This window comes from Squalius cephalus (assembly GCF_949319135.1).
Source record: "Squalius cephalus genome assembly, chromosome: 10".
Lineage (NCBI taxonomy): Eukaryota > Metazoa > Chordata > Actinopteri > Cypriniformes > Leuciscidae > Squalius > Squalius cephalus.
This window is the reverse complement of record NC_137131.1, coordinates 22,485,310-22,511,501: the sequence shown is the minus strand read 5'-3', so window position 1 is coordinate 22,511,501 and position 26,192 is coordinate 22,485,310.

The following is a 26,192-nucleotide window of genomic DNA, read 5'->3' as shown; positions in this document are numbered from 1 at the left end:
GCGTGCTACTGGTCGAGTGTATACCTGCCCCTTTATTTCTACATCAGCAGTCCTGACATGTCCATCCGGACTGCGATGTGTCTTGATGACATGTCCAATAGGCCAGAGGGCCCTGGGTATCTGTGGATCTACAACCATGACAACCATTTTCTCAGTTAGGTCTGGGGGAGAGGACTGCCACTTTAGCCGGGTCTGGAGGCCTGGAAGGTAGTTTCGGATGAATCTTGTCCAGAAGTTATCTGATAAGACCTGTGAGTGCCTCCAGTGTCTGCGACTCAACAACTCAGATGCCAGATAGATTACCTGAGGCAAGGAACCATCTGGCTGCCCCATGAGCAAACCGTTTGGTGTCACTGGGTCAATGTCTGCAACATCAGAGGACACATACCCTAAAGGCTTTGAGTTAAGAATAGCTTCCACCTCTAGAAGGACTGTAAGCAGGACTTCTTCAGGAACTGATTGAGCTCCCACTGTGGTATAAAGAGCTGACTTTACCGATCGTACTTCTCTCTCCCACACTCCTCCGAAATGTGGGGCTGCTGGAGGATTGAAGTGAAAATGGATCTTTTGACGAGCAAGCTGTTTCTGTAAGTCAGGAGCCATTTCAGCAAAGGCTTCTCTGAGCTCTCTTTCCCCCCCCTTGAAGTTCGTTCCCTGGTCTGACCACAGCTCCGCAGGTGTTCCCCGTTGTGCAACAAACCGCCTAAGGGCCATCAAGAAGGAATCAGAAGTCATGGTACTGAGGAGGTCCAAGTGCACCGCTCTAGTTGTTAGACACTTGAAGATTATACCCCAGCATTTTTCTGTGCGCCTCCCAATCTTAATAAGCATGGGTCCAAAGCAGTCTACTCCACATGAGTAAAAAGCAGGTTTGTGGAGACGGAGACGGGAAGAAGGCAAGTCTGCCATCTTCGGAATAGTTGGCTTTGCCCTCCAATGCTGACAGTCTAGACACCCATGCTGATGCCGACGAATGGCTTCATGTCCACGGATGATCCAATAATAACGCCGGATTTCGGCAAAGACTCGCTCAGGCCCTGGATGATGCAGCTTGCAATCATAATGTTTAATCAATAGTCGGGTGACTGGGTGATGAGCGTCCAACACAATGGGGTGTAAGGTAGATTCTTCCATGGACTCTGCTCTTTTCAATCGACCTCCCACTCGGATTAAACCATTGAATATGTCCAATTCAGGAGCTAAGGTAAGAAGGCGACTGTCTGAGGACACTGGTTTCCCAGTAACCAAACGCTGATAGTCATTGGGAAAAGACTCCTGCTGAACCCGCTTAAGAATAAGGTTCTCAGCCTGACGATAGTCTTCTGCATCGGGAAAGGATTCAGGAGTAGGGTTTACCGGAGTTTCCTTTACAGTGGCATCCATGAGTTCCTGCCAAGTATTGTGGTTCCAGAAATCGGGGATGACTGATTGGGGTGGCACTGCAGTGGCTCCGCAGAAGACAGACTTCCGTAGCTCTGTGTGATCATCTTTCAGGTCTGTTCTAGGCAATTCTGGCCAGGTAACTGGATCATGGAGTAAGAAGGGAGGACCTTGAGACCATCTGTTCATCTCTGTAAGGACATTCAGAGGTTTGCCTCTAGTGAGGTCGTCTGCAGGATTGCTGGCTGAGTCCACATAACGCCAGGAACACTTCTCTGTTAGCTCTTGGATTTCGGCGACTCTGTTGCCAACAAAGACTTTGTAGTGGCAGGAATCAGAGTTCAGCCAGGTAAGAACTGTAGAGGAGTCCGTCCACAACACTGTGGTCTTTATTTGCAAGGTCAGTTCCTTCTTGAGCAATCTAGCTAACTGAGAGGCCACCAGAGCTCCACAAAGCTCCAATCGAGGAATTGAAAGAGAACGTTTGGGGGCCACTCAGGATCGAGCCACCACAAAAGACAGGTACACTTGGCCTCTCTCGTCAGTGGTCCTTAAGTATGCCACAGCTCCATATGCCTGCTCGGAAACATCTGAAAATATGTGGACTTCATTTGTGGCACCATCCTTTACCTCAGGAGGGACATAAGTCCTAGGGAGAATGATGTTTGGTAGGTACTGAAGTTCATTCTCCCAGACACGCCATGACTGCAGTAGCTCAGGTGGTAGGTTCGGATCGTCCCAACCCCGCTGTTTGCTCCATAGCTGCCTAATAATGATCTTCGCTCGAGTGGTGTAGGGCAAAAGAAGTCCCAAAGGGTCGTACTGAGTGGCTAGGACCTTGTAGATATTCCTGAGGGTAGGAGTCTCATAAATAACAGGTCGGTGCTTGTACGCCAGGGTATCAGTCTGCCAGTTCCAGCTTAGGCCTAAGGTTGACTCTGGTATGTCAGCCTTGTCTTGAGCCAACCAAAGTTCCAAGCTCTCAGCTCGAGCTTCTGGGGGTAAGTGACTCAGAACACTGGGAACATTGCTGGCCCATTGGCGTATCTCGAATCCAGCTTTGGAAAGCATCTCCCTCAGTCTGTCGACCAAGTGCCTGGCAGCCTCAGGGGTATATAGACTCTGAAGGCAGTTGTCCACATACAAACATTTCTCCACTGAGAACCTGAGGCACTCATCGGCAATACTGTGCTCGATCACATGGTGCTGCAGAGCATAAGTGGCACAGCATGGACAACATGTAGTGCCGAAGGGTAATACCTGCCATTCAAAGACTTTAGGAGGCTCATCCACTTTAAGATCACGCCAAAGAAACCGCAGGAGGGGGCGATCTTCAGGAAGGAGGCGAACCTGATGGAACATCGCCTTGATGTCACCACTTACTGCAGCTGGATGCTCCTGAAATCTGATGAGTACACCTAGTAATGATGCTCCAAGGGTAGGGCCAGGCACCAGATACTGGTTGAGACTTTGCCCCTGATATTGGTGGGAACAGTTGAAAACAACATGGGATTTCCCATTATGACTGACAAGGTGGTGGGGTATATACCAACATTCGTCAGATGCTGACTCCTCAGTTACTTCCTGGACAGCTCCTGTCTGAATGAGCTTCTCCATCTCTGCACTATAGGTCTTTGCTTTCACTGGATCCTTTAACAAACGCTTCTCGATACTGCGCAGATTTGGCATGACGGACTCCTTAGGAGCATGCAACCGAGGCATAGACTTCTGTCGTAGTAATGGTGTCCCCAGTTGAAGAATTCCATTCACTTCTGTGCGGATGGTCTTGGTTTCAAGTAACTTTAAAGCCTCCTGATCCTGTTTGGATCGAGTAACCTCTTTCTCATCCCTGTGTGGAACATCTTCTATTTGCCACAATCTTTGGACATTCTTAAAGAGCTCATCTTGTGGTGGAAGGACAGATGTCAGTAGACATTGTTGGGAGGATTTAGGCCGCCCCATGAATGATGCGGGGCCCTGGAGGGTCCATCCCAGGCGTGTGTGGACAGCAGCAGGTCCACCTGGAGAACCTAATCTGATAGGCTCAATTGGGGTAATGAGATGTGGCTGATCTGAACCAATCAGAAGTAGAGGCTGAGCATCTTTCACAGACAAGATAGGAAGACCACGTAAGTGGTTATACTTCCTCTGCAGTTGATCCACGGGATAAGACTGCCGGGACAGATTAAGGCGATCTGCAGTGAAGGCATATTCAATCTTGTAAGAGGTTTGAGGCTTATGGGATGGGGATACTTGAAATGATATAGATGAAGATGATGAAGGTCATGAAGAACTTCAGTTTCTTGTCGCACCGTATGCAATGGGAGATCTTCAGGTGTACCCTGTATGCCTAGGGCTTTAGCAGCAGTTGGGAGCAAGATGGTTCTCTCAGAGCCGTCATCCAGAAGCGCAAAGGTGTCTAAAGTACGGTCTTCATAATGAATATGTACAGGTACTACCTTGAGCATGACACGGGTCCCAACAACAGGTTTGTCCAGGTAAAATCTGTCTGGAGAGGAACTGGTAAGGCAACTCTTCTCAGCACTGACTGTATCCTCTTGGGAGGATCTCACATTTACATTGTGAAGAGGGCGAAGATGTTTGCCTTGACACAGGTTACAGGGCTTCTTCAGGTCACACTGCGCAGCATGATGAGTCCTTGCACACCGCCAACAACGATTATTACCTCGGATCCAGTCTTTGGCCTGGTCAGTGGTAAGTTTAGCAAATGGTTTGCATTAACTCAAATAATGCTCTGTACTATCACAGAAGGGACAAAATCGTTTCACTTTGACTGCCTTGGTCAGTGGAGTCATACCCTTCTGAGGGGACAGGGAAGTTACATTTTGAGCCCCTCCAACCCCATGAAGAATGGCAGTCCTTTTACTTTGTACAGGTCTAGAAGTCTGTCGGTCCTGAGCTCCGCGGGAGGAAATGTCTACATCAAAGTCATGGCACCAGGCTTCATAACGGAGCCAGTTTGAGAGATTATGTAAAGTAGGTACAGTTCCAGGCTGTCGAAACATGTGACGGCGGAACTCCGCTCGCTGTTCAGAAGGAAGTCTGCTCAAAAGGCGTGCGACGTGTGACCCACAATTCAGTTCAATGTCGCCTTCAGGTCCTAAAGTCTTCAACAAACCCACCAAGGACTGTACCTGGAGAGCAAACTTCTGGAATGCAACTGCATCCCCACGCTTTACATCAGGGGCTTCCAGGACACTGGCAATTTTCCTCAAAGCTAGTTGGTGGGGCTGACCAAACTTCTCATGGAGGGCCACCATGGTGTCAGTAAATGGGGTAGGCGAGTTCAAAAAAGCATCGGCAATCAGCTTAGCTTCATCCAACTTTAAGTGGTCCACCAATATTTGATATTTAAAGAGTTCAGTCCCATCTGGAGGAAGCAGATTCTCCAAAGCGATACGAAGTCTGGCAAACTCGCTTGGATCCGGCCGGCTGAACTTGGGAATAGTAGGGGTAGGCCCTCTATACACATACTCTTGAGGAGTGTGGTAAATGTGTCATGTTTGACTCTACCTTGACCACAGGTGCTGGACGCCTCAAATGAGTTGGTATTGACCCAAGTCGGGGAGAAGAAACTGGAATTTGGGCACATAAGGGTTTCCGATACGAGGTCTGTGCAGCCGAAGATAATAACACACTGAGGTCTTCAGGTGTTGGAGGCGGTGGTAGCCAATCTGGATTTTGAGAGCAATACTGAGAATGACTGTATGATTGTGCAGGGTGAGCCTGGGAGATCCTTGAATACTTTGGTAACTCTGGTTGGTATGTAGCCGTGTCAGGTTTTGTTATCTTTAAAGCCTCCATACCTCTTCTCAATTCTGATTCTGGCTCGGGCCAGGGCGGAAGCTCAGGCCAATCTTCATAATCAGCTGATGTGCCCAGCTCTGTCTGGCCTACACGACAGGAAGGACTGGATGGCAGTTGGGGTTCTGGTCGCACTGGAGGACAATCATGGCTTTTAGCTGTGCTGAGGTCTGCTCTAAGGGTTTGGGCAACTTTGACCAATTCTTTGATCTCAGTACGAACCTCTTTCAACTCCTTCAGGTCCGCACGAAAAGCTTCCTGTGATTGCAGCAGCTGTACATTTTCTCTGCGAATGGCTTGGAGCTCGTTATAGAATTCAGGCTCTGTGAAATGGTTCTGCTGGACTGATGTGAATGACTGAGGTAGGTTTTCGCTGCGCTCTGCATAACTGAAACTTGGGCGTCTGAGCCAAGGGCCTTCGCGAGGAGGAACATCATCATCATAGGGGTAGTCAGGATGGTCCCATGATGACTGGAGAGGTGTCAGGTGGGCAGGTACCTCCCAGGGTTGTGAAATAGCATGTTCACTTACAGGTCTGCCTCCTACATACTGCACTTCAAAATCTTGGAGTCGAACTGGTGGACGCTTTCGGCGTTTAGGTCTGGTTGCACCAACAATCTCCTCATCGGATTCCATGGTACCAGGAATGAACACTGCAATCCGGCTCGAAAGACCAGTTTGTTGAAGAGGAAAGGATACTGCTAGGCTCTAGTTCTACTTGTTAGCAGTATACACCCCTGGGTGTCGGTCAGGACACAAAGAATGAGGAGACTGGTGCTTCTTTCCAAAGTGTATTGAATATTAGTTTTATGGTCATGTACTAATACTTTTAACACTAAAACGCCAACGAACATCCAAATAACATGCAGGAATAAACTTCTAGGTGAGCAGCTGCCGTTCTCTCAGGAATCTATCTTGACGCAGCAGACAGCAAACAATAACAATAATGCCTCCTACTGGAAGCATCGGGTATTGCACTCTAAAATAACTATCAAAATAAAAGTCCCACAATAGAAGTCATCTTTCTCCAGGAGCCTTTTATACACTATACATTCAGATTGATATCTTCGGATGTTATATCATCCTGACAAAAGTCCATATTTGACATACTGAATTTGTTTCTGTCCAAGGAGTGCTCGAAACTTGACCTTTCCATATACCTGTATACTCGTTGACTCTTTCTGATGTTACGTCTGCCATACAGAAGTCCATATTTGACCCAAGGAACATATTTCTGGCCAAAGAGTCCTCGATCTTGGGCTTTCTATACATACTCATAGACTCCTTCTGATGCTTCATAAGCCATACAGAAGTGAAGTCCATATTTGACCTACCGAAAATATTACTGACCAAAGAGTCCTTAAAGTCCTTAAAGAGTCCTTAATTAGTCTTTAATTATCACTATACATTCAGATTGATATAAAAAAAGTCCATATTTGACATACTGAAATTTTTTCTGGTCAAAGAGTCTAAACTTGACTTTTCTATATATATATAGAAAAGTAGGGGTTGACTCTTTAATGTCACGTCAGCTATACAGAAGTTCATTATTGACCCAAGGAACATATTTCTGGCCAAAGAGTCCTCGATCTTGGACTTTCTATACATACTCATAGACTCTTTCTGATTCTTCATAAGCTGTCCATATCTGGCGAATTGAAAATATTTTTGGCAATAAGTTCCTCACAAGTTAACTTACTAAATACTCATAGACTTCTTTTGATGATACATCACTTTAACAGATGTCCATATGTGACCCTCTGAAAATATGTTTGGCCAAAGAATCATTGAACATTAACTCTCTATACATATTGACTCCAGAGTCAAAATTTGACATCTTTTGGTCTGATTTATCATCAGAAGGAGTCTATAATTTTACATAGTGTAAAAACTTTTGAGGAACCTTTGACCAGAAATATATGGACATATATGGACATATATATGGCTTATGAAGAATCAGAAGGAGACTATGAGTATGTACTTCTGTATGGACTTCTGTATGGCTGATGTAACATCAGATGGAGTCAAAGAGTATATAGGAAGGTCAAGTTTCGAGTACTCTTAGGCATGAAATATGTTCAGAAGTTCAAAAAGGGGCCTGTGTCTGGCTGATTTAACATCAGAAGGAGTCTATAAGTTTATATAGTTTAAAACCTTTTGAGGACCCATTGACATGAAATAAGTTCAATAAGTCAGATTTGGACTTTTATATGAAGCATCAGAAGGAATCTATAAATATGTATAGAAAGATCAAGATTGAGGACTCTTTGGCCAATAATATGTTCAGTAGGTCAATTCTGTCTCTCTGGCTGATGAAACATCAGGAGTCAATAAGCATGAATAGAAAGTTCAAGATCAATTACTCTTCGGTCAGAAATATGTTCAATATTTCAAATCTGAAATACTGTATGGCTGAAGAAACATCAGAAAGAGTCTGAGTGTGTTTAGAAAGTTCACGAGCGAGGACTCTTTTGCCAAAAAAATGTTCAGTAGGTCATTTATGGACTGCTGTCTAGCTGATTAAACATTTTTATTTAAAAAGTTCAAGTTTATAGACTCTTTGGCCAATAATATGTTCAGTAGCTCAATTCTGTCTCTCTGGCTGATGAAACATCAGAAGTAAATAAGCATGTATAGAAAGTTCAAGATCGAGGACTCTTTTAACAGAAATATTTTCAGTGTGTCAATTCTGGACTACTTTCTGGATGATGAAACTTTAGAAAAAGTCAATGAGCATGTATAGAAAGTTCAAGTTCATAGACTCGTTGGCCAGAAATGTGTTCATCAGTCAGTATGGACAATTGTCTGAACGATGTTTTATCTGAAAGAGTCTGTAAGTATGAATAGAAAGTTCAAGATCAAGGACTCTTCAGTCAGTAATATGCTCAATATGTCAAATCTGAACTACTGTATGGCTGAAGAATCAGCATAAGGAGTCAATGAGCATGTATAGAGTGTTCAAGATCGAGGACTCTTTGACCAGAAATATTTTCAGCAGGTCAAATATGGACTGCTGGTCTGGCTGATGAAACATCAGAAGAAGTCAATGAGCTTGTATAGAAAGTTCAAAATCGAGGACTCTTTTACCAGAAATATTTTCAGTAGGTAAATTATGGACCACTCTCTGGCTGATGAAACACTAAAAGGAGTCAATGAGCATGTATAGAAAGTTCAAGTACATAGACTCGTTGGCCAGGAAAAAAATTAAATTGTCATTATGGACAATTGTCTGGCCGATGCTCTATCTGAAATAGTCAATAAGTATGAATAGAAAGTTCAAGATCGAGGACTCTTCGGTCAGAAATGTGGTCATAAGCAGAGGTGGGTAGAGTACCCAAAAACTGTACTCAAGTAAAAGTACAAGTACTTATAGAAATATTTACTCAAAGTAAAAGTAAAAGTAATAATCTTAATAGTTACTTGAGTAAGAGTAAAAAAGTATCCAATGAAAAAACTACTCAAGTAGCGAGTAACTTACTTCGGATCATATAGGCCTATATATATATATAGATATGAAGACTTCAGATGCAAAAGCCTCTGAGTGCCATCTGAAACTTTCTTCTAAAACAAGCATTTTTATCAAGCTTGTATATTTAAGTTCAGTAATTTCACTTTAATGACAATTAATAAGTACTTTTCATTGCCATTTAAGTGAAATAACTGAACATAAACATACAAGCTTGATAAAAATGCTCTTTTAGAAGAAAATTTCAGATGGTACTTATAGGCTTTTGCATCTGAAGTCATCATATATATAAAATGATATTATTTAGATTTTTTTATTTTTATTTAAATGACTATTGTTTTCATAAGTAGATTGGCTCTCTTTGCAACAAAAAGTAAAATCTGTAGCCCGAAAAATAAAATCATTGCCTGTCCTTTAGTTTGTATAATAGTAACTTATACAACTACATTTGGATTATTAGACAATGTCGAAATAAAGTGAATCTGCAGAGTGTTGCATTCAAAGCATGTAATTGACACAGAGAAGAAAGAGTTAAAACTCTTCACATGTGCTCGCGCTCATGACTGAAAAAGTACATCGACGGATCTTCTTCTGTCTGTTCTCCAAAATATAATCAAATGTATACTGTATTTCTGCAAGCATGTTTAAACTGGTTAACTCAACTGTGTCGACGGCAGGCAAGGCATTCGTTTTCAAGCTGAGTTCGCACGCCACTGCGCAACAATACACACAAACTACCGCGGGATGGCGGGTGTTCATAAACTGTGAACAATGGTAGCTTATTTAATGTATAAATTAATGTATATGTCCAAAAAACGGGTAATGTCATACTTTCTAGTAGTGCTATCATGGCGTAATAATCTGTTTGGTTGTAAAATGTATTACCTGAGTGAAATGAAATCGAATATATCGTCCTGTGGAATCATTCATTCACAGACAGCTTACGAAGATGTTCAACTAATAAAGATCTTCATCGCTGGCAAATATATGATGCATTGGAAGATTCCCAGCAAACATTTGGACGTTTAATGACCGTTGAAAAGACGTCCGACAGAGACGTCCCGTCATGGTTGAAAAATAGTTCAAAAATGAAAGTTGAACCGACGTCTTTGACGTCGTCTGGCCGTGAATTCCACGTCTTTTCTGGCCGTGAATTCCACGTCTCTTCTGCGCGTCCCTGGACGTGTAAAAGCGTCGTCATATGTGTTTTAATGTGTTGCTGCATAATTTAAGTGTATATATAAGCCTGCATATAAAATAATCACACACCTATTGTGTAACATCGTGAAAGGCAATCAAGGTTTACATATCTTGACAAAGGTTCTAAAAAGGTCCAAAATTGGTCCAGTCAGACCTGAACGTCAATAAAACGTTTTAATCACGTGTAGGCTACATCAAAAACAATAACACATTATTTGTGGACATAAGCAAAAAAGAAGCATGTTCTGATTAAGCACAACATTTTATTGATCTTGAACAGCCAAAATTTCTCTTTATTTTTTTCAATGTTTAACATTTCGTGAGCTTAGAATTATAAGGTTCTATCTCCACTTTTGGTCGAAATTGAGTTTTTGACAATCTGATCCATTAGGTGTTTATTAATGCCTGTGTGGTGTTATTTTTGTAAAAAAAATATTTTGTTAGTAGTTATTAATAAAATAAAAAGGTTACATCTCACAAAACATAAACCGAGTTTAAAAACTTTGATCCTCAATAAACGGAGATAGAACCTTATAATTCTAAGCTCTCGATTTGTTAACCAAACTAAAATACCAATTGCAAAATACTGAATTATTATATAAAGATAGTTCACCCAAAAATGAAAATTATGTAATTTACTCACCAAATTCCAAACCTGTATGAGTTTCTTTCTTCTGCTGAACACAAAAGAAGATATTTTGAAGAATGTTTGTAACCAAGCAAATAGAGCATCCATTGACTACCATTATTGGAGAAAAAATGATTATGGTAGTTAATGGGAAGCGACATCTGCTTGGTTACAAACATTCTTCCAAACATCTTTGTGTTTAGCATAACATAGATAGGTATACAGGTTTGAAACATGAGGTTGAGTAAATGATGACAATTTTCATTTTTGGGTGAACTATCCCTTAAACACATTGTTTGGCTCATTTTTTGTATCCACCACCCCCAGCTCTTCCTGGAGCGTGTTTCAGGTGTTCTGCCATTGCTGCATCAATTTCAGTGTCTGTAGCATGTGGGCTCCACCTCTTCACAGCATCTAAGGGAAGAGAATATATTTCTTTTTAAAATAAATGAAAATTAAAAATTTGAGGTAAATGACATGCACTTATTTTCAAAATATTTTTATGGTCTTCAGCTAAATTTAAAAAAAACATGGAACAAGATGAATGAATCATGAATGAAACATTAGAAAAAAGTAATCAACATGCATTACATTGTATTTGATTGTATAAAAGATGTTCTGCTTTAAATTGGTGTAAGATCAGTTGGGGGGGGGGGGGGGCGGGGGGAACAGCATTTGTCCCCTGCCTCTTCAATACCACTGTGGTGCCCTTGAGAAAGACCCTTAACTAGGTGTGTAACAGTGAGAAAGTGAACAGGACATTTCTGATAAAGACAGGTGGGCTGTGATGTCCCCTGAATAGACATGTTTAGCAATTCTAAAATAACAAAATATTTTTAAAGCAGTCACTGAAAACATACATGTTCAAATCCAGCTAAACATTTCATTCTACTTCAGATAATTTACTTTCTGAAAGAAACTCTCAAAAGGCTACATTAATAATTTACAGTAATAACTTTGACTGTATCATTAAACATACTTTATACTATGGTATACCGTTGTATAAGTTAAAATTAACTTTTAGCCTACAAGCTAATTTTAGCCAAACTCAGTTAGCCAATTTCAGTTGACAATGTGGGCATCATTTCTTTCGGTTCATTCATGTCAAACAAGTAAAACTCTAGCACGTGAATCTAATAATACAAAATGTACGTACCCAACAGTAGATTTCTAATAATATGGGCCTCAATTCCTCCTCTCTTCGTGGTTGTTCAAACTTCAGTGTTCCGGAGTGAAGTCTATGGGGAAAACGCGTTAACATCTCGTGAGATAATCTAACCTATCGCGGGATTTGGTAATGTCGGGAGATCTTTTGTTACATCTTGGCAGCACAGTTTTGGCAATTACATCCAACTCAGACATAAATGGTGACCAGATATATTTCTGTTTTACATGTACTGTATATGCACATTCCATAAAAAAATAAAAAAACACAACGTATACATCAGGTAGGCTACAGGTTGAAATAATGACTAAATGCAGAGGCTTTGCATTCACTTAACCACACTGGGAACTGTGTGATTATAATTTATTTAAACAAGATAAAGTAAATATATTTACTTTGTATACAATTCGTGTATTTCATAAAGATAATTCCTGTTTTTTTTCTGTCTTGCTTGACTAGACGTGTAAAAGACATCAGTGGACGTCTGTTCACAGCCTTGACGTGCAAAGGACGTCAGTGGACGTCTTCACAACCTCTTAAAAACTACTTGGGCAATTAAATTAATTTTTGCAGTATTAACCATGCAAGGATTAAGCACAGCTTTTGCATATTTCACAAGGATTTCATGATGGAGGGTCATGATGGACTATAAATGCACGTGTAAAAGACGTCGCCAGGTGACGTCCTCTCACCCGATACACTATATATTGAACTACACGTAGCTAAAAGTCAAAATAACAATTATACATGCAACCCCAGAGAACTGTAGACATGTACAAATGTATCTGAATGCATTTTTAGGAAATGTTCTGTGTTACATATTTTTACAGATTTATGCCGTCATACCGCGACTATTTTTGGCCAGGGACACGACGTTGCCGTCGGACCAATGTTTGCTGGGTGTAGTCTGAAATGGCTTTAACAAAAGAAGAAAAATATTCTTGGATGTCTGTTCATTCTAATCATGTACAAATAAAGTAGCACAGTAAGATTACATGTATTTGAATGCATTAGTGGGTGTGTGATTGCACTGTGTGTGCATCAATATTAAAAGTGAAGGTGTAGTTGATATCTTTGTTGATAATATCTGTAGTAATCAGAAAAAAACAATTAAGAAATAAAGAAATTACAAATAATATTCTGTTAAGATATGAGTTACAATAACATGATTTGCAATAGTAATAATATCAATACTAGCCTATATGCACAATACACAAAGATTAGACTATCAGGTCTGTGTCTTTCAAAACATTAGTATTGCAGCCAATGTGAGTCTGTGGGATTTATAAACAGACAAAATATGATTTGAAATGTTATTTTAATGATTTTATAAAGTTTAAACAATATTTCAAATGGAAACTAACTGGAAAATAATATTTTAGTAAGCAGAATGAAGCAATGAGTGGTCTTCTGGTGGTTAAAATGTAAATGAAAACAATAATACTTAAACAATAATACTTAATACACTAACCATGCTTCAACACACACATGCAAACACATTTGGTTGTAGATGTAGATATTTTAAATAAAAGATAGGTAACAAAATGATAATTGCAAATCTCCTCTGTATAACACCATTTTCAGATTTCAAATTAATCACTGAGAGGCAGAATTGTTCAAACTGAGAGCTCAGTACAAATGAAGTGATAAACTGACAAAACATGATTGTGTTATAATAGGTGATTTTCATGCAAGCAATTTTATATAGTCTAAAAATGTATGCAAATTGCACAGGTAAAAATATTTTTATAAGTAGAATGTCCTGCAGAGGGCAGTAGAAGACCACTAATTGACTCACTTTCATTTGAAAGACTTTTTAATCTACCAGTAAAACAAAGCAGTTTCTCCATGTTCTTTCCATTAAGCATGCTTACACACACAGACACACACAGACACACACACACACACACACACACACACACACACACACACACACAAAGACAAATATGTTTTCAATGTTTTTGGGATGTTATTGTGAAAATATCTTTTAATGGTCTAACCATTTCACATATTTCTTTGTGATCTGTATTATCAGTCCATAATAATAATAATAAATAGCTTTAAGCATTTGCTTGTTGGCCAAAGCTGAAAGCTGATAAAAAGATTAATACTATGTCTAATACTGCTGCTCCCTCTAGTTGACAACAGTGGAATTACAGCCTTCATCTTACAATTGAAGTGAATGAATGGGAATTAGTTTTTTCACTTATATCTCGGGAACCAGATGGCGAAAAATTCTAAACCTCAGAGCATAGATCGTGCTTGAGGAGCCCTGTTGAATGAGACCATCACAGTGTTTTTGGGCGATTGGGGCCGGAAGCTATGACCATTCAAAGGCATGTCTTTTGGAGCATTTTTCTCTGGAATGCCGAGGGCAAATTACACCACATTTGAATCGAAGCTAGCCAAGGATGGGCCCTTTCCAATGAGCCCTCACACAAGGTTCGGGGTGATCTGGTTCGGGAGTTACGGCCGTTCAAAGTCAGGGGTCCCGCGGACTAGCGTTCCGTGGGGGGGGGGGGCGCTCCCCGAGGCCCGCGACGCTACGTTTCGATCAAGAGCCCGGAGAGGTCCTTACCATCAAAATTTGAGCGCGCGGCGACTTTCCGTTTTCGAGTTATGAGTGAATTTGTACTGGGGGGGCGTGGCCTAAATGGCGGACAAGGTTTTACTTTCGTTTTCTAAATGTAAAACAATTGTCAATAGTAACACTCCAATAGATGCATTTTGACAAAATGTGATTGTAAATGTTAAAATAATGATTTTATAAAGTCTAAATATGAATTATATAACAATATTAGGGAGTAGTAGGATGAAATGACAGCAGGGGGCAGTACAATACCACTTATTGGCTTAATATGCCATGTTATATCATTTTTACCTTTTTAACTGTTATAGAGGCAAATTTTGTGTGATCTGTCTGAAATTTTTCATGCTTATTAAGAGTAACATGTTCTGACTAGATCTGAAAGATATTTAAAAGATATAGGCTTTTGGGGACACTTGGTCAAGGCTACATATTGAAGTGAACCTATTATAGCAATCCAAATGAAGTAGTTCAACTTTTTCTGACAATTATTGTTCTAGTGAGTCCAGAGAATTGTATTGCACTAGTTTTTAACATTATGATATGAAAATTATATGATCAGAGATGGAAAAGACCATTTACAGCCAATACAGGCAGTTTACCATAGGAAATATATAGTTTTAAAGCCTTTTAACAGTTATAGCGCCAACTATGGTCCGATCTCCATGAAATTTTGCATGCTTGTTAATGATGTTATGTTACATAAGTTCACCAATTTTTGTGAAGTTCTGGGTTTTTATTTAGGATTTATAGGCTTTTTAATGTATTTTGCCATGCCCATTTTATAAATGATCCTATTACAGCCATCCAAATGCAAAAGTTCAACTTTTTTTTGATAATTATTGATCTAGAGAGTCCAGAGAATTGTCCTAGACTGGTTTGGTTCCGATCGGGCAAAAAACCTAGGACTAGTTCGCAAAAGTAGGTTTTTAACATATTCGTAAATATTTAATGAATGGTTTGATTGACATTAGTGGTTCTAGAGGCAAAGTTGTTCAGCATGAGCAGATCTATCAAATGATATGCATTTTGTGATGATATGTGTAACACCACGTGATTACAGAGCCATAAAACTCGTTAGCGCCAACTAGTGGCCGATTTCTTTTAAAATTCTTACAGACCTCCAGGGCCATGAGTCGAACATGCCCATCGAGTTTCGTTCCGATCGGCTTCCGTTAACCTTGTCTAATAGGTGCTCAACTTTATTGGCCAATGGCGGCCATGTTTTTTGAGATACACCAATGTCCTCATAGACATACATGGTACCTTGGACCAAGACACTGCATACCAATTTTCAAGTCAATCGGACTAACGGTCAGGTGGTTATAGCCCTTTTCACGTTTTTTTCATGTTATAGCGCCACCTTGTGTTCAATCGTCGCGATTTTTTTACTGTGACCCCAGATTGTACTCATACACATGTGTACCAAGTTTGGTGAAGATACCTCATTTACTTCGGGAGTTATAGCCATTTTAGTAAAATAGGCCCCTCCCACAATGTACGTTTTGGCGTCCCTTAGCGACCGTGAATCGAAATTTCAACTTTTTTTTGATAATTATTGATATTCAGACTCCAGAGAACATTTCTGCACTGGTTTGGTTCCGATCGGGCGAAAAACCTAGGACTAGTTCGCAAAAGTAGTTTTTTGACAAAATTCAAAATGGCGGAAAAATTTGCATACCGGAAATGAAATCGGAGATATAGGTTTTGTTCAACAGGTTTCCAGCTTTCCAATGATATAAGACACTTGAGTCTACGACATACGGTCTAGGAGTTATGATCAGTTTCGCGCTTTTGGTTGCTATAGCGCCACCTATGGGCCAATCGGGGTCATACTCTCTGAACCTTTCCTCGATTTTTGTACTACCATCTGGCAAAGTTTCAAAGCTCTAGCCCTTACGGTTTGGGCTGCACGATGCGTTTTATGGCGGAATAATAATAATAATAATTAAAGCTGCAAGCAGCATTTATCGGGGTTCAAGCAGTTAAAACCTTTTAGGCATTTAAGCACAAAAGCATCAAAAGTTATTAAGATTTATTTAGCAAGCATGTAACCACGGACATAATAGATGGAAAAGACCATTTACAGCCAATACAGGCAATTTGCCATGGGATATATATGGTTTTAAAGCTTTTTAACAGTTATAGCGCCACCTATGGTCCGATCTCCATAAAATGTTTACTGTGACCTCAAATTGAACCCATACACATGTGTACTGAGTTTGGTGAAGATATCTCATTTACTTCTTGAGTTATAGCCATTTGAGTAAAATAGGCTCCTCCCACAACGATTAGCCACATTCTAGAATTATTTAATATGATTCTAGCATGATTTACTATCATATACTATGTTCCAGAATGATTTATTAGGATTCTAGCATGATTTACCTTGATACACCTCATTTCAGTATTATTTACTATGATTTACAATGTTTCTAGCATGATTAACCACATTACTAGCAATTATGTCAAGTGTCAGTGCAAATGAGGTGATGAACACTGACAAAATATTATTGTGTTATAATAGTTAGTTATATGCGTGATTTTTAGTGTGTGTCCAAGTATGAATGCAAAAGCACATGTAAAATATTTCATTATTAAGTAGAATGGCCAGCAGAGGGCACTAGAAGACCACTTATTGGCTCACTTTCACTTTAAACCAGTTTTCTGCACTAAAGCAAACCAGTTTTTCCATGTTAACTCAATGCATGCTTACACACACACACACACACACACACACACACACACACACACACACACACAGCATAGTTAACCATGATTTACCATGATATACCACGTTCTAGTATTTACCAGGAGATAAACGACAATCTAGTATTATTTACTTTGATTTACCATGTTTCTAGCCTGATTTATCACATTACTAGCAATTATTTGAAGTGTCAGTGCAAATAAAGTGATTAACACTGACAAAATATGATTGTGTTATAATAGTTATTGCTATATAAGTGATTTTTTTAGTGTGTATTCAAGTATGAATGCAAGCACATGTTGAAATATTTCATTAATAAGTAGAATGGCCAGCAGAGGGCAGTAGAAGACCACTTATTGGCTCGCTTTCACTTTAAACCAGTTTTCTGCACTAAAGCAAACCAGTTTATCCATGTTAACTCAATGCATGCTTACACACACACACACACACACACACACACACACACACACACACACACACACACACACACACACACACACAGCATAGTTAACCATGATTTACCATGATTTACCACATTACTAGCAATTATTTGAAGTGTCAGTGCAAATAAAGTGATTAACACTGACAAAATATGATTGTGTTATAATAGTTATTGCTATATAAGTGATTTTTAGTGTGTATTCAAGTATAAATGCAAGCACATGTGGAAAAATTTAATTAATAAGTAGAATGGCCAGCAGAGGGCAGTAGAAGACCACTTATTGGCTCACTTTCACTTTAAACCTCATGATTTTGACCAGTTTTCTGCACTAAAGCAAACCAGTGTTTCCATGTTAACTCAATAATGCATACTTGCTACATATGCTACACACAATAATGCTACACACACACACACACACACACACACACACACACACACAAATGTTTCAGTGATATTGGTGTCACATTCACCTTCATCACATTCACCTTCTGTCTTCATCACATTCACCATCTGTCGTCATCACCTGCACCTGCTCCTCATCACCCTCCTCATCATCACCTGCTCCTCATCATCATAACCGTCACCTGTTGTCCTTGTCTTGATCTGTGTATTTAAGTTCCCCTCTCATCCATTATCATTGTCAGTTATTGTTTGTGCACTAGCACTCTGTTATGTTTGTTTTCATGTTGGAAAATAAAACCTTTGTTATATTTGTACCACACACACACACACACACACACACACACACACACACACACACACACACACACACACCATCATTTATCATGATTTACCATGGCTGATACCAATACCAATATGAGAAAATGACTATTTTAAACAGCAGGGGGCAGTAAAATACCACTTATTGGCTTAACATGCCATTAATTCATATCATTTTCACCTTTTTAACTGTTATAGAGGCAAATTTTGTCCGATCTGTCTGAAAATTTTCATGCTTGTTCAGGGTGATATTTCACACGTTCTGACTTGTTTTTAAGAAGGTCTGAGCATTGATTAAAGAGATATAGGCTTTCGGGGACACTTGGTAAAGGCCAGATTTTGAAGTGAACCTATTATAGCTATCCAAATGAAGTAGTTCAACTTTTTCTGACAATTATTGATCTAGTGAGTCCAGAGAATTGTATTGCACTAGTTTTGAACATTATGATATGAAAATTATATGATCAGAGATGGAAAAGACCATTTACAGCCAATACAGGCAGTTTACCATAGGAAATATATGATTTTAAAGCTTTTTAACAGTTATAGCGCCACCTATCGTCCGATCTCCATAGAATTTTTCATGCTTGTTAATGATGTTATGTCACATATGCTGACCAATTTTTGTGAAGTTCTGAGTTTTTATTTAGGATTTATAGGCTTTTTAATGTATTTTGACACGCCCATTTTATAAATTACCCTATTACAGCCATCCAAATGCAAAAGTTCAACTTTTTTTTGATAATTATTGATCTAGAGAGTCCAGAGAATTGTCCTAGACTGGTCTGGTTCCGATCGGGCAAAAAACCTAGGACTAGTTCGCAAAAGTAGGTTTTTAACATATTAATGAATAATTAATGAACAGTTTGATTGACAGCAATGGTTCTTGAGGCAAAGTTGTTCAGGATGAGGAGATCTATCAAATGATTTGCGTATTGTGTGGATATTTGTAACACCACGTGATTACAGAGCCGTAAAACTCGTTAGCGCCAACTAGTGGCCGATTTCTTTCAAAATTCTTACAGACCTTTAGGGCCATGAGCCGAACATGCCCATTGAGTTTCGTTCCGATCGGCCTCCGTTAACCTTGTCTAATAGGTGCTCAAACTTCGTTGGCCGATGGCGGCCATGTTTTTTGAGATACGCCAATGTCCTCATACACATACATGGCACCTTGGACCAAGACACTGCATACCAATTTTCAAGTCAATCGGACTAACGGTCAGGTGGTTATAGCCTGTTTTATGTTTTTTTCATTTTATAGCGCCACCATGAGGCCAATCGTCGCGATTTTTTTACTGTGACCCCAGAGTAAGCTCATACACATGTGTACCAAGTTTGGTGAAGATACCTCATTTACATCGGGAGTTATAGCCATTTTAGTAAAATAGGCCCCTCCCACAACGTACGTTTTGGCGCCCCTTAGCGACCGTGAATCGAAATTTCCACTTTTTTTCGATAATTATTGATATTCAGTCTCCAGAGAACATTTCTGCACTAGATTGGTTCCAATCGGGCAAAAAACCAGGGACTAGTTCGCAAAAGTAGATTTTTGACAAAATTCAAAATGGCGGAAAATCTATCATGGCGGAAATGAAATCGGAGATATACGTTTTGTTCGTCAGGCGTCCAGCTTTCCAATGATATAAGACACTTGAGTCTACGACATACGGTCTAGGAGTTATGAGCAGTTTCGCGCTTTTGGTTGTTATAGCGCCACCTATGGGCCAATCGGGGTCATAATCTCTGAACCTTTCCTCGATTTTTGTACTACCATCTGTCAAAGTTTCAAAGTTCCAGCTCTTACGGTTTGGGCTGCACGATGCGTTTTACGGCGGAATAATAATAATAATAATAATAATTAAAGCTGCAAGCAGCATTTATCGGGGTTCAAGCATTTAAGGCAGGGGTCGGCAATAGGCGGCCCGCGGGCCAAAACTGGCCCGCCAGCAATATTTTCTGGCCCGCCGGATTATTTTGGAAGTCCGTTTTTTTTTTTTTTTTTTTTCCAGCCTATTTTTATTTTACAATAACGGTTTACAAATAGGCCCCGTGTATCATTCGTTACTTATTATTTACTCGGGTAGGCCTATAACACACTGATAAATAATATGTATTAGCCTACCTGATAAAAAAATATTTGCACTAAATGCTGCACAAAACTCTTCCACTAGGCTACTTGAGAAAAGCCGTAGCCGCGCGGCGATTTCACCGCCGCATACTGTGTAAAACGCGCATGAATCATGCGGCGCGGGATTCAATTTTAAAATATAAAGACGGTAGCGGTCGGAACTCTGTAGCCTACCTATACTCCCGACATCTTTTGACAGCGTATCCGCACTTCATTCTGACCACCTGTAGGCTCCTAGCTCGGAGGAGCTGTTTGGTACTGAAACCATTGTTAATAAATAATAAACAACATTATTTTTTTGCAAGGATGTTTGAAATAGTTCGGCAGAAAATAGCATGCTTCATTTGTCAGTAGGGCAATATGGTTTTCGTTTATGTTGCTTAACAATTTGAGTGATAGGCTTTGTCCTATTTAATTAATGTTATTTATATTTCTTTTTTTTTTTTCTGTGACTTTTTTTTCTCTGCTGACAGTAGCCTACAATGCTAAAATAATATTTTATGTTGACACGAACACAAAGCATTTATAACTGTTATAGGCTACTTAATCTCTCTCTTTCCGTTAGAGACATTTGAATGTGAGATTCTGGAAACTAGATCTAAATTTTGCGAACCCGTCAGGTCGGGAAATAATGCGCGTGAACACAGAGTGTATTTTAATTGCTGAATTGAACCTTGTGGGAGCGGGACGAAAAGAAGAAGAAAAAACAGTCCCGCGCAGACCTCCTTAAACCATAGGTGTGTAGGCTATGTGTGTGTCCCGAATAAATAATAATAATAAAAAAGGAATAAAGTTCAAAAGTCGGACTGTAAGCAAATTAGGCATTGCTATTCACACCTTTATTAAAATAGCTGTAGCCTAATATGTTAACACAATAGTACTTGATCTGTTTAAAATGATTTCATTGATATATGCAATGTAGACGTTAAGAGTATTCATTAAGAGTAGCTATTTAATTTGTATCCATAGGGCTACTCCGTGTAGCTGGCCCGCCATCTACTGGCTAAAAGAAAAATTGGCCCGCGGCCAAAGTTAATTGCCGACCCCTGATTTAAGGCCTTTAAGCACATAAGCATTTAAGACATTAAGTTTTATTTGGAAAGCTTTTAACCACTGAAATAATAGATGGAAAAGACCATTTACAGCCAAAACAGGCAATTTACCATAGGAAATATATGGTTTTCAAAGCTTTTTGACAGTTATAGCGCCAGCTATTGTCCGATCTCCATGAAATTTTGCACGCTTGTTTACAATGTTATGGCACATATGCTCACCAATTTTTGTGAAGTTCTGAGTTTTCGTTTAGGATTTATAGGCTTTTGAGTGCATTTTGCCACGCCCATTTTCTTTATGACCCAATTATAGCCATACGAAAAATTCAAAAGTTCAACTTTTTTTCGATAATTATTGATCAGGAGAGTCCAGAGAATTGTCCTAGACTGGTCTGGTTCCGATCGGGCGAAAAACCAGGGACTAGTTCGCAAAAGTAGGTTTTTAACATATTCGCAAATAATTAATGAACGATTTGATTGACAGCAATGGTTCTTGAGGCAATGTTGTTCAGCATGAGCAGATCTATCAAATGATATGCATTTTGTGACAATAAGTGTAACACCACGTGATTACAGAGCCGTAAAACTCGTTAGCGCCAACTAGTGGCCGATTTCTTTCAAAATTCTTACAGACCTCTAGGGCTATGAGTTGAACATGCCCATCGAGTTTCGTTCCGATCGGCCTCCGTTAACCTTGTCTAATAGGTGCTCAAACTTCATTGGCCGATGGCGGCCATGTTTTTTGAGATACACCAATGTCCTCATAGACATACATGACACCTTGGGCCAAGACACTGCATACCAATTTTCAAGTCAATCGGACTAACGGTCAGGTGGTTAAAGCCTGTTTTATGATTTTTTCATGTTATAGCGCCACCATGTGGCCAATCGCCGCGATTTTTTTACTGTGACCTCAGATTGACCTCTTACACATGTGTACCGAGTTTGGTGAAGATACCTCATTTACTTCTGGAGTTATAGCCATTTTAGTAAAATAGGCCCCTCCCACAACGTACGTTTTGGCGCCCCTTAGCGTTCGTGAATCGAAATTTCAACTTTTTTTCGATAATTATTGATATTCAGACTCCAGAGAACATTTCTGTACTGGTTTGGTTCCGATCGGGCGAAAAACCTAGGACTAGTTCGCAAAAGTAGGTTTTTGGCAAAATTCAAAATGGCGGAAAATCTATCATGGCGGAAATGAAATCGGAGATATACGTTTTGTTCGTCAGGCATCCAGCTTTCCAATGATATAAGACACTTGAGTCTACGACATACGGTCTAGGAGTTCTGAGCAGTTTCGCGCTTTTGGTCGCTGTAGCGCCACCTATGGGCCGATTTGGCTAAGTCCGTGTATCTGAGTAGCGAGCAATACTACTACCATTTGACCAAGTATCACGTCTCTAGGCCTTACGGTTTTGGCTGCACGATGCGTTTTAGGGAAGAATAATAATAATAATTAAAGCTGCAAGCAGCATTTATCGGGGTTCAAGCAGTTAAAGCCTTTTAAGCATTTAAGCACAAAAGCATCAAAAGTTAAGATTTATTTAGCAAGCATGTAACCACGGACATAATAGATGGAAAAGACCATTTACAGCCAATACAGGCAGTTTACCATGGGATATATATGGTTTTAAAGCTTTTTAACAGTTATAGCGCCACCTATGGTCCGATCTCCATAGAATTGTTTACTGTGACCTCAAATTGAACCCATACACATGTGTACTGAGTTTGGTGAAGATATCTCATTTACTTCTTGAGTTATAGCCATTTTAGTAAAATAGGCTCCTCCCACAACAATTTAGCACATTCTAGTATTATTTACTATGATTCTAGCATGATTTGCCATATTCTAGCATAATTTACCATGATATACTACATTCTAGTATGATTTACCATTGTTTACTGTGATTCTAGCATGGATTACCATAGTTTATCATGATTTATCATAGTTTACCATGATTTACCCTGTTCTAGCATAGTTTACCATGATTTACCATGTTCTAGCATGATTTACCATGATATACCACATTCTAACATGATTTACCATAGTTTATTATGATTTATCATGGCTTACCATGATTTACCCTGTTCTAGCATAGTTTACCATGATTTACCATGTTCTAGCATGATGTACCATGATATACTATGTTCTAGAATGATGTACCAGGATTGTAGTATGATTTACCTTGATACACCACATTCTAGTATCATTTATTGATTTACCATGTTTTTAGTGTGATTTAACCATGATTTACCACATTGCTAGCAATTATGTGAAGTATCAGTAAAAATGAAGTGATAAACTCTGACAAAATATGATTGTGCTACAATAGTAATTGTTATATAAGTGATTTTTTAGTGTTTTATTGTTATATAAGTGATTTTTAGTGTCTAATGAATGCAAAAGCATATGTGGGTAGACATTAATAAGTAGAATGGCCAGCAGAGGGCAGTAGAAGACCACATATTGGCTCACTTTCACTTTAAACTTCTTGATTTTCACCATTTTTCTGCACTAAAGCAAACCAGTTTTTCCATTTTAAATCCATAATGCATGTTAACACACACACACACACACACACACACACACACAAGACAAATGTTGTTTTTTCAATGCTATTGGGATATGTCATTATGAAAATATATTTGAATGGTCTATAAACATTTCACAAAGTCTTTGTAAGCTATTAATCAGATCATTCAGAATTTATTCAGAAACCTAAGACTACACACACACATTATATTGTAGATACAGACATTTGAAATATATGATGTGATCAAACTGTCAATACTAATAATTTAACAGATGGATTTTTGACTAAATGTAATTGTAAATGTTAAAATAGTGATTTTATAAAGTCTAAATATAAATTATAGAACAATATGACAACATGACTATTTTAAACAGCAGGGGGCAGTAAAATACCACTTCTTGGCTTAATATGTCATTATATTCATATCATTTTCACCTTTTTAACTGTTATAGAGGCAAATTTTGTCAGATCTGTCTGAAAATTTTCATGCATGTTCAGAGTGATATTTCACATGTTCTGACTTGTTTTTAAGAAGGTTTGAACATTCATTAAAGAGATATAGGCTTTCGGGGACACTTGGTAAAGGCCACATTTTGAAGTGAACCTATTATAGCTATCCAAATGAAGTAGTTAAACTTTTTCTGACAATTATTGTTCTAGTGAGTCCAGAGAATTGTATTGCACTAGTTTTTAACATTATGATATGAAAATTATATATTCAGAGATGGAAAAGACCATTTACAGTCAATACAGGCAGTTTACCATAGGAAATATATGGTTTTAAAGATTTTTAACAGTTATAGCGCCACCTATCGTCCGATCTCCATGAAATTTTGCATGCTTGTTAATGATGTTATGTCACATAAGTTCACCAATTTTTGTGAAGTTCTGGGTTTTTATTTAGGATTTATAGGCTTTTTAATGTATTTTTCCATGCCCATTTTATAAATGATCCTATTACAGCCATCCAAATGCAAAAGTTCAACTTTTTTTTGATAATTATTGATCTAGAGAGTCCAGAGAATTGTCCTAGACTGGTCTGGTTCCGATCGGGCAAAAAACCTAGGACTAGTTCGCAAAAGTAGGTTTTAGACATATTCATGAATATTTAATGAACGGTTTGATTGACAGAAATAGTTCTTGAGGCAAAGTTGTTCAGCATGAGCAGATATATCAAATGATATGCTTTTTGTGACGATAAGTGTAACACCACGTGATTACAGAGCCAAAAAACTCGTTAGCGCCAACTAGTGGCCGATTTCTTTCAAAATTCTTACAGACCTCTAGGGCCATGAGTCGAACATGCCCATCGAGTTTCGTTCCGATCGGCCTCCGTTAACCTTGTCTAATAGGTGCTCAACTTCATTGGCCAATGGCGGCCATGTTTTTTGAGATACGCCAATGTCCTCATAGACATACATGGCACCTTGGACCAAGACACTGCATACCAATTTTCAAGTCAATCGGACTAACGGTCAGGTGGTTATAGCCCTTTTCATGTTTTTTTCATGTTATAGCGCCACCTAGTGTTCAATCGTCGCGATTTTTTTACTGTGACCCCAGAATGAACCCATACACATGTGTACCGAGTTTGGTGAAGCTATCTTATTTACTTTTTAAGTTATAGCCATTTTAGTAAAATAGGCTCCTCCCACAACGATTATTTTGCGCCCCCTAGCGTCCATGAATCGAAATTTCAACATTTTTTCGATAATTATTGATCTTCAGACTCCAGAGAACATTTCTGCACTGGTTTGGCTCCGATCGGGCAAAAAACCAGGGACTAGTTCGCAAAAGTAGATTTTCGACAAAATTCAAAATGGCGGAAAATCTATCATGACGGAAATGAAATCGGAGATATACGTTTTGTTCGTCAGGCGTCCAGCTTTCCAATGATATAAGACACTTGAGTCTGCGACATACGGTCTAGGAGTTATGAGCAGTTTCGCGCTTTTGGTTGCTATAGCGCCACCTATGGGCCAATCGGGGTCATAATCTCTGAACCTCTCCTCGATTTTTGTACTACCATCTGGCAAAGTTTCAATGCTCTAGCCCTTACGGTTTGGGCTGCACGATGCGTTTTACGGCAGAAGAATAATAATAATAATAATAAAAATCAGTACAATTACAATAGGGTTTCAGCACTTCGTGCTTGAACCCCTAATTAAAGCTGCAAGCAGCATTTATCGGGGTTCAAGCATTTAAGGCCTTTAAGGCATTTAAGCATTCAAGACATTAAGATTTATTTAGAAAGCTTTTAACCACTGAAATAATAGATTGAAAAGTCCATTTACAGCCAATACAGGCAATTTACCATTGCTTTTTAACAGTTATAGCGCCAACTATCAT